Below are 10,954 nucleotides of genomic sequence, written 5' to 3'. Positions count from 1 at the left end.
TGGTGGCTTGGTCCAACAGGAAGGGGAGGTGGGAGATGAGCATTAGGATGAGGAAGAAAGGGGCATGGTGGCGTGTTGTGTGTGGGAGATTTGTGGTGTGCGTGTGGATGCAGCCACATCATCGATCTGTGTGGTGTGCTTTCTCTTTATCGTTTATAAAAAAACACATACTGTAAAGACATATTTTGTCATCTGTGTTTTTTTACAGATGGCAAAGTGAGCTCTTTGTCGTCTATACTTTTTACAAATGGCAAGGTGAGCTCTTCACCGTCTGTGCTTTTTTTACAGACGGCAAAGAGCTAAGTTTGCCGTCCGTCAATTTGTCGTCTGTAAGAAAAACAGACCGTAAAGTACATCTTTGCAGTCAGTAAAAAAATAATAGACCATAAAGTATGTCTTTGCCGTCTGTAAAAGAAACAGACGGCAAATATGACTTTGTCGTCAGCCCCGATGAAAAGCTAACGGCAGAGAGCTCCACAGACGGCAAATTAGCTGATTCCTGTAGTGGGAGGATCTTAAGTTGCAAGTCCCGTTGGTGGTGAATGACAAGCCAGGGAATGTGGATACAAACGGTGATATTTGACTCAGAGAAAAAAATGTAAGAGATGTTTGACTATCATTTTGGACCAAGGGCAGTAGCATTGTGGTGAATATCTGTAAGTGGAGACCTTAGTAAATAGGTATATACAACAAACTATATTATGTGTGGGTTAAAGTTTCTAGGGTTTCTGGAACTTGAATGCATAAAGATGATTTATGTGAAGTGAGTTCATTGACAGTTTTTTCTTAGAAAAGGAGGTTGAAACCCCCGGCCACGGCATCAAAAGATGCACACATCCATTTTTATTAAATTAGTTTACAAAGATCTAGCAAAAATATACATCAAACAACCCGATCGTGGCCACCACTTCACACCTACAAACTCGACGAGGGATGCCATCACAACGCCCCAGCATCTAGAACCAGGGTCATCATCAAGCCACTCACATGGCATACGGGGAGCACACATCCGGTCCAGTAGACCCTAAGCATGCAGCACATGCACATGCTTCAGATGCCGCCACCACCATCAAGCGGTCAATCCATCTCCAGGGTAGGTATCCGCAATATCCATGCTAGACCAGCCGTCGATGTTGCCATAGCGCCAAAATGTATCAACACCCTGCGCTCGATAGTCTAGAAGCATCCACCACTGAGACTCCACTATGATGTGCCGCCGAAACCCACCGTCGTCGACGCGGTAGGTACGATGTCACTCGACCTCTTGACCCCTCCAGATACTGCTCCAAAATGATGCCCTCAAGAGGGAGGACAACACCAAGCATGACCATCATTCGATCCGGAAAACCCAGATCTTAGGGTTTTCCCCGAATAGCTCGATCGAGTAGACAAGAACTGCAAACACTGTAACGATGCATAGACGCCACCATCGACAACCAAGACCAGAGTCAGCCCAGTTTTCATCGGAAGTCGTGCCTCCCCTTCGTTGCTGTCGGCAGAAACCGACGGGCCAGATCGGGTCGTATCCGGTCGAAGTGAAAGTAACATTGTGACACCTCCATAGGCAACCAAGACCTCCACAGGTAGGATGTAGGGCTACCACCCCACCCTATCACGACGCATCGTGGCAGGAGAACGAGCCGCCACCAACAAGGTATTGCTGGGAAGAACGATGGTCGTAGCCGGAGGTGAGACATGCCACCGAGCTGAGCCACCCCCACTAGATCTTCTCGCCGCCATGGTGGGGACTGGACGCACAAGGACTGACCGGGGCACCCACACAATACTCCACTGTGGCGGGGTTTGCCCAACGGCACTCCAGCGGCAGCGAGGATATTAGAGGAGGCACCGACTAGGGTTAGTAGTGGGTTTCTCGTGACGTTAGGGTTCGGCCATCTCTATAAGATGGCTAATGGCTAAGGGATGCTCGGTACGTCGATGGAGATGGAGATAGGAATGGTTCCCCTATGGAGATAGATGGTGGTGTGGCGTCATAGAGTTTCTGGCTCCTCTTGTCTCCTGGATGATTTGCATGGTGCTCTGTTACAAATGGGCGTCCAGTTCATTGATTGGTATTGTCTACGTTTGGATGTGGAAGGTTTGATAGTTAATGAAGTGATATGGACCAATGGGAGTGAATACTACTAGGATACCCGGTGTTTCTAACATACTATCCCTATAGTTATCGGACATTTCTGCACGTGGAATATGTTGAGGAAGGAGGGAGAATTATTGATGGGGTGGTGGTCAAGCATAGAGAGGGAATGAGAGTGAGTGTAGGAAGAAATAATAAATAGTGGTGGTAAGGGAAGCAAAATTTGATAGAAGACAATGTCACAATGTGGTCAAATGGGAGTGCAAATGGATGGGATCAATGACTATATAAATCAACAATGGTATGGATAAAGAGGGTGAAATCTAGTCAAATGGAGGTGACAAGTAATTGGAATCGATTTAACACATCAGATGATAGCTCATAAAAACATTTGATTTTACAATCGAATAACAAGAGATGATTTATATACTATCAAGCAAGATACGGCAAGGCCTGATGGTAAAACTATATTAGATGATGAATATAATAACAAGCTATGAGATAGGGGATCATAAGGTGACTATAAAATTAACAGGAGTATAGTTGAAGAGGTTGGCAAAGTGAGGGACCTAATTTTTTAGATTATTCTAGGGGGGCTAGGTTTCAATACACAACATATCTACAAATTTGGCCGGTGAACCACACTATGATGATCAGAACAAGATGGGAAGTGGTAAAGAGGACAGAAAACTATCGAAGATGATGCAATGGTTAGAGAAATAAGAACAAGCTCGAGGACCAATATGGATGAGAAGATGCTAGACAAGTCATCGAGAGAGCAAAACAAAAGAATATGGACATGGCACAAGAAACCAAAGTTCTGAAAAGCGGATTGACCACGGAGAAGAAAAGGCTACAACTGGTGGCATTTGAAATCTTTCATTAGTGGAAGGGTTGGAGAACAATGATGAGAAGGATCGCCATCTTATGCGGGAAACATGTCGATGGATCATGTTCTTGTTGTATATGTTGATGCAACATGTTCACATAGTTGGTTGCTATGTAATTATTTGAGTATTTCGATGTGGTGTGTGTAGTCTGTGTAGGCCCTAGCAGTTGAAGCTAGTGATGTCAAAAGCTCAAATATATACATGTATATAGTATTCTTGTACACATGCATATACAATAATTTATAGTTGGGTTGTTCACATAGTTGGTTGTGATATAGTTATTTGAGTATACGATGTGGTGTGTGTAGTAGTAGTTAGTTGTCGTTATGAATTTCTTTGATGTTGAGGCCTGTTGGTTTCATTGTGAGGCTCAATGTCTTTGCTTGTGAAAAATGACATTGAACCCTACCTTGTATTACCAATTTCATTTCCGAAATGAATTTTTTTTTCTATGCCCTTTATTGAAAAAGTACGGCCTGAAGTTAATTCTTCTATATCATCATCAAGTTGAAGTTCTAAGAAAAACTATTGGCAAAGTTAAAAATTGAAATAAAATCTCCTAGAGTAACCTTGAAGGTAATATTGGCCGATTTAATATTCTGATGACCAAATCTAATATTACTATATATATCCATCAAGTATTTCTTTCCACAATAATTCATGGATACTTGGCATCATTCTGAAGTCATATTAACTAATACTCTCTCCATTCACAAATATAAGATGTTTTGAATATTCCAATATAACCTACATATATCTATTAAACGTGCCTATACAGTACATCATATATTTGTGAACAGAGGGAGTAATATAGTAATTTCTACATATAGTACACTTCATTTTTTATAACCTTTGTGCGAAGATCAAGTTTTACACTTTTTTCATATTACCAAAATCTGACATGTGCTTGGTATTCAATTGTAACATGGAATATATACCCGCACATTCATGTGTCATATACTTTTACTTATTTTACAAGACTAAAAATATTAGGTGAAAATATACACACATTTAATAGTTAGTAATTTAATCATGCAGGACATGAAATATATTATATAGCAAAGATAGGACGGTTCATACATAACATTTAGAAGTTCCCTAAGTATATTTAGTCATATAAAAATAATATTATTTGAAGGAATTCATCGTACATATTTCTTCTTTTAACATTAAGAATGGGCTGCTTGGATTCCAAACTAATCTTACATTCTCTGGGGTCATATGGTGCTGCGGAAAAAATCCGATCCGCTAATAACATATAGCAGACAATATTACACAATATGTAATGCGGAATTGTGCAACATTATGGCACATCAAAACTATTTATTTTCATCATCTATTTTTCAGAAAAATAGAGATACAAATGTGTATAGTGCGACGAAAAATAAAAACAGCTCCCATTGACTAATACTAAATTTAATATGGGCCGCAAAAGAGAACTTAACAAGACTGACCTGAGACAGCGCGGTAACAATATACCGCTTCCATAGCTCGTTATCTTCGATATTATAGGCTGTTATGCCGGCCTGCCCGCCAAGGTGCATCAGCAAGATAGGTGCCCACAGCACCTGCAGACCATATCTCTCATGCTCAGAGACAGAGCTGGGTAGCTGATTATACCTTTTCCGGTTGAAGAGCGTGGCGAGAGCATATATCGCCACGGCATCGCTTCCCAGGAACGCGAGCCAGGTGAAAAATCTGACCCACGGTGGGGCACCTGGCTTGCGGAAGATGGCAAAAATACCGAGGGCGTACTGGAGACCAAGGCTGCCAAGAGTGAGGACTTGGAGCTGCCACTCACCCCACCATTGCACAGCACCTGAGAGAGGCAGCCCCATTCTCTTCTAACAGCCCCAGATCTTGCTCACTTATGTTGCTATTTCTGCGAATGGTTTCGAAATGTTCACGTACAGTTGGTCTCCTATATATATATGTATATGATCGAATGCTACATGCCAGACTGTCAACTTCTTGCCAAGTCCTTACGCCACGGTATCCACGATAATTAAGCTTATTTACTATTCCCTTCTCACACCTAGATATCAACGTCAATGTTTGTCTTTTATATTTGGGGGCAAGTGAATCTATATCGTCCAGGAAGATACGAAGGAAACCCACCTGATGCGCGTACTGTCGTGTGTGGGAAGCTTCACCGGTCGATTGGCGTTTAGATTAGTGCCAGATAGTTCGTTACGTTGACAACTTCTTAAGCCCGTTGCTGCTTAATTACAGATCTGATCCTTTAAAATTACCTCGGCCGTGCATTAAGGTTTAATCTAAAAAAGGATTTGATCACACGGTCAACATACCATGGTATTGGTATCTCTTGTGAGTGCCACGTTAGTGCTGGCAGAGATATCAAGAGTCCTTCTGTAAAACCAAAAAAGGAAGAGAGAAAAATGAAAGAATTGGTGGAAGCGTATGCACCTCTGGCAGGGACGCGTACGTGTTATATAGCACAAGATTACAGGGTTCGGCCGGTGGTTATTAGTCTTGACCTCTACTCCAAGTTATACACAAGATAAGGAGATAGATATCAATCTAGTCTAACCACCGGCCATGTTACAACAAGTCACACGTACAAAACATTGTTACAAGTTGTCACGACCTCTACAAGCCTATCGTCTAACATCCTTCCTCAATCTCAACATGTCAAGGTTTAGATTGTTCTTGAAGGCTTGAAGCTGTCGAACTTGAAGTGGTTTAGTGAAACCATCAGCAACCTGATCTCCAGTTGGAATAAACTTTATCTCTAACAACCTGCAAGCAACTCTTTCTCGAACAAAATGGAAATCAATCTCTATGTGTTTAGTCCTTGCATGAAACACAGGATTTGCAGAGAGATATGTTGCTCCAAGGTTATCACACCACAGATATGACACATGTGGTCTATAAACACCCAACTCATCAAGTAATGTTTCAACCCACATTACCTCAGCTGTTGCATTTGCCAAGGACTTGTATTCTGCTTCTGTACTAGAACGTGAGACAGTAGCTTGTTTCTTGGCATTCCATGATATAAGATTGGATCCAAGAAAAACAGCAAAAACCCCTGTTGACCTCCTGTCATCTGGACATCCTGCCCAGTCTGCATCAAAAAAGGCACTCACTGTTGTTGAGGGAGACTTGCATGTTGTTAGTCCAATTCCAGTACTACCCTGAATATATCTCAGTATTCTTTTTACAGTTGTCCAATGAGAAGAGGTAGGTGCATGCAGAAACAGACAGACCTTGTTGACAGAAAAGGATATATCAGGTCTTGTCAGTGTTAGATATTGAAGTGCTCCAACTATACTTCGATATCTGGTTCCCTCTTCTGGACTTAACAATTTCCCTTCATAAATTGATAGTTTTTTAGTGGTTGACATAGGTGTGCTAGCCGGTTTACAATCCTTCATTCCCACACGCTTTAGTATGTCTAAGGCATACTTTTCTCGTGTGAGCAAGATGCCATCTTTTATCTTCTTTACTTCAATACCTAGAAAGTAGTGAAGCTCTCCCAAATCTTTGAGTGCAAAGTCACTTTTTAAATTCCTTAACAGTGCTGAAGTGGCTTCTTGTGATGAACTAGCTACAATTATGTCATCAGCATACATCAACATAAACATGATCACCTTTTCTTTCCTGAAGAAGAACAGAGAAGTATCTCCTTTTGATGGACGAAAGCCAAGCGGTTGCAGTTTCAAGCTTAGCCTTGAGTACCACGCTCTGGGTGCTTGTTTCAGACCATATAAAGCCTTGTCCAACTTGCACACATGATGTGGTTTGGAGCCATCTTCAAAACCAGGTGGCTGTCGCATATAGACCTCTTCCTCGAGAACGTCGTGTAAGAACGCATTCTGTACATCCAATTGGCGAAGACTTCATCCCCTGGAAACGGCAATAGACAGAACAAGTCTAATAGTAGCAGCTTTTACTAGTGGACTAAAGGTGTCCTCATAATCAATGCCGCAGCGTTGTTTAAAACCTTTAGCTACTAACCTAGCCTTGTACCTGTCTATTGAGCCATCAGCTTTCTTTTTAATTTTATACACCCACTTGCAATCTATAATATTCCTTCCTGGCTTATAAGGAACTAGATGCCAAGTCTGATTTTTCATTAGTGCATCAAACTCACTATTCATAGCATTCTTCCAATTTCCATTTTGTAAGGCTTCTAGCACATTTTCTGGCTCACCAGTAGCAGCAAAACCCATAAACTTAAAGTTCTTGTTATACCTGACCGTCCCATCTTTGGGCACCAAAGGTTTTGTAATACCTCGTTGTGACCGGGTCACCCGTGTAGTTGTAGTACCGGGTTGAACTGTTGCCGCAGAAGATCCAGCAGCATGTACAGGAGATCCTCCTCGTACCGTTGCAGGCGAAACTCTTTCGGCAGATGCACTGTCCCCCGTCCTCGGATCCGGCGCGTGTGGGGCAGAGGAGGGCGACCCATGAGGAGGCGACACGTGGCCGGGGACCCGCAAGGCGCTGTCGGCTCCATCATTGTGTCGCGCGTCAGGTGTCCTGTAGCCAGCCGGCTCGCGCCAGCTGTTGCATGGCGATGAAGGCAGGTCAGCCCCGCGCGAGGCCCCGACGACCGCTCCGCTGCGCCTGGTTGCATGTCGTGCACGGGTGGGCTGGCACCTGGCGGCGTCAGGGGATCAGCCCCGGGATCTGCACCAGCAGCGGGAGGCCCGCCTACACCGAATCTCTCGGGATCAGCACCGTCAGCCGAATCGTCCTCGTGTCCAGTGCCAGTGCAACTCTGGTTCTGCATAAAATCACACGGCGGAACAACAATTTTTTGACTGCTCAAATTAGTAGCATCAGGATAACTATTAGCCAAATGATCATCTACATATTTCTCTCCCCCGTGATCAGTTGGATTTAAAAGCTCCGAAGACAAAATAAGGATTTCGGCCCGAAGGCGAGCACCGGTGTTTGGATTTAAGGTGGCAAAGGGAAACACTGCCTTATCAAAGACTAAATCTCTAGAAATATAGACTCGTCCGATGGATATGTCAAGACACTTAAACCCCTTGTGAAGATTACTGTAACCTAAAAAGGCACACTGTTTTGATCGGGATTGGAGTTTATGAGTGTTGTATGGACGCAAGTTTGGCCAACAGGCACACCCAAAGACACAGAGAGATGAGTAGTTGGGTTTTTCGTGACACAACTTTTCAAGAGGTGTTTGAAAGTTGATGACTTTACTTGGTAGTCTGTTGATGAGATAGGTAGCCGCAATGAAGGCCTCGTCCCAAAATTTGAGAGGCATGCATGCTTGGGCTAAAAGAGAGAGGCCAACTTCGACAATATGTCGATGTTTACGCTCTGCTGACCCGTTTTTCTGGTGTGCATGGGGGTAGGAAACATGATGAGATATGCCAACTTTAGTGAAAAAGGAATTTAGTTTTACATATTCTCCACCCCAGTCGGTTTGGAGAGCGAGAATTTTACGATCAAACTGTCTTTCAACAAGGTTTTGAAAGTCATGAAATTTTTGAAAAACTTCTGACTTTGTTTAATTAGGTAGATCCATGTGAACTTACTGAACTCATCGATGAAGCTCACATAGTATTTCTTTCTACCTACGGATTCAACTGCTGGCCCCCACACATCAAAGAAAATAAGTTCCAAAAGAAATTTTGATTCACTTATTGATTTCGAATAAGGCAACTGATGGCTTTTGCCTCGCTTACAAGAATCACAAACAAATTCATCAACTAACTTAACACATGGAAGCTTATTGTGGCTAATTATTTTGCTAACAATAGAAGATGAAGGATGCCCTAGGCGCCGGTGCCACCTATCCGGGGAGGGGGTGACATTTAGCACATGCTTCTTGGCGCCTCGTTCCATGTGTTTGACAGGGTATAATCCTCTCCTACCCCTACCTTGCAGCAGAACCCTCCTCGAGCCTCGACCCTTTACAAAAAAAAAGAATGAGGGTGAATTTCAACAAATGTATCATTGTCAATGGCAAGTCGGCTAGCAGAGATAAGACTCTTGTCTGCCTCGAGTACATGTAGGACATCATTAAGGAGAAGATCACATTCTGGGGTAGAAATATGAGATTGACCAATATGAGCTATAGTCATACCTCAACCACTCGCCGTGTGTATCTGATCTTCTCCAGTGTACCGGTCTCGAACCGTGAGCTTCTCTAGATCACCTGTGATGTGGTTTGTAGCACCACTATCCAGGTACCAGTTGGTGTCGACTCCGTATTGGGGAGCCGCAATGTTTTTCGAGCGCTTCTCTCCCCCTTGGTATGAGGAGTCATAGCGCTTCCAACACTTCCATGCTACGTGCCCTATCTTGCCGCAGATCTGACAGGTCGGCTTGGTAGAGGGATTGTTGGAGTAGTTCCCACCGCCGCCGCCGTTGCCATTGTTGCCCCCGTTCCCACGGTTTGGTGGGTTGGGTGACTTGGGGAAGTTGCCACGGGCGCGGTCACCACCGCCGCCAGCCTGTTTGTTGGGGAAGATCCGGCCGCGGTCACCACCGCCGCCGTTGTTCTTGTTGAAGCGGCCACAAGTCGCGGCGTTTGCAGATGACTGAGAGGATCCGCCGCGCAGACTCATGCGATTCTCGAAGCTCAGCAGCTGTGAATACAGCTCCGTGATGGTGACTGGTTCGACCCTGGAGCACATGGCCGAGACCACCGGGTCGAACTACTCATCGAGTCCAGTGAGGATGTGAGAGACAACATCCTCTTCATCAACCTTCTTCCCTGAAGCCATTAGTTCATCACACAAAGCTCTAATCTTACCAACGTAATTAGTGATGTTGTTATTGCCCTTCTGGAGGTTCGCCAACGTGATCCGGACGTTGACCGTCCTTGCACGCGTGTGAGAGGCGAGCATGCCTTGCACCGTGTGTCGTGGTTCTGAGTCTGACAGTAGAATAGGGGGGTAGGAATGTAGAGGCAAGATCCTAGCTATGGAGGAGTTGTAGACGCAAGTTTTACGAGTTCAGGCCCTTCTCGGAGGAAGTAATAGCCCTATGTCTCGGAGCCCGGAGGCGGTCGGCTGGATTATAAGCGTGTGAGTTACAGGGGGTGCGAACCCTTGTCCCAGAGGAGGGGGTGGCTTATATAGAGTGCGCCAGGACCCTAGCTTCCCTCCGTTACACAGGGTTCAATGTTCATAAATGAGGAGCGTTACAGGTAACGTCCATAGTAAAGTGCTACAAATGATCATTAAATATATGAGTAAATGCCCGACCGTTGCCGTGTAGAGCGGCTTTAGGTCTTCTTGTCATCGAGTGGTTCGATGGTCGAGTGACTTGGATAAATTGGGATCGTCGAGTGGATGGTAAGTCGAGTCGATTTCTCGACACCTTTGCCGGATCCCTTCTTCTGATTCTTGAATTTATTCATTCTTAGGACAAGGACCTTGGGTAGGACGTATAGGTCAGGCCTATTACCCTACCCTAGGTTTGTGTCCACATCATTAGCCCCCGAATGGATCGAGGTTTGAGTAAAAAAGAAGGATGAAGTTGACCTTGCTTTTAATCTTGATTGTCTTGTCTTTGTCTCCAAGTGGAGGTCAGTTGTTTAGAACTTCAGCTTCGTTTCAGTCGCCTTGATCGATTCAGAAATTGCCTACTGGTTTGTACCGCTGCATCTATCGAATGATATCTCTGACATGAAATCTTTGGCGTGACCGATTGCAAAGGATCCCGGATTTCCCGGGATTCGAAATTTTGGTGGAAACGCGCCAGGCGGAGCGCCCCGCGGTACGTGGAGTAGATAAATAGGACTTCTCGATTTCTGCGCCACCTTTTTCGCCACGTATTTCGTGTGCAACTGTTGGGGGGATTTGACAGGATCGCTCGGGCCCACGCGTCAGCCACTCGGAGGTAGTCCTTCAAAAGCGGCGAGGCCGAAGCGTTTGCACTGTGCGTGCCCATTCTCCTTCTTCTTCCTCTCGCATCTCCGCTTTTCCCGACCAATCTCTCTCGACACCGTCGCTCCGCCGCC

At 44.6% G+C, this 10,954-nt stretch overlaps 1 pseudogene; it reads right to left on the bottom strand.

Moving 5' to 3' along the window:
- Positions 1–9,559: 9,559 nt before the first annotated feature.
- LOC119296230 lies at positions 9,560–9,698 on the bottom strand (annotated as a pseudogene).
- Positions 9,699–10,954: the final 1,256 nt, after the last annotated feature.

This window comes from Triticum dicoccoides, chromosome 1A (genome assembly GCF_002162155.2).
Source record: "Triticum dicoccoides isolate Atlit2015 ecotype Zavitan chromosome 1A, WEW_v2.0, whole genome shotgun sequence".
NCBI classification, from domain to species: Eukaryota; Viridiplantae; Streptophyta; class Magnoliopsida; order Poales; family Poaceae; genus Triticum; species Triticum dicoccoides.
This window is presented reverse-complemented; position numbering and strand designations above follow the sequence as displayed.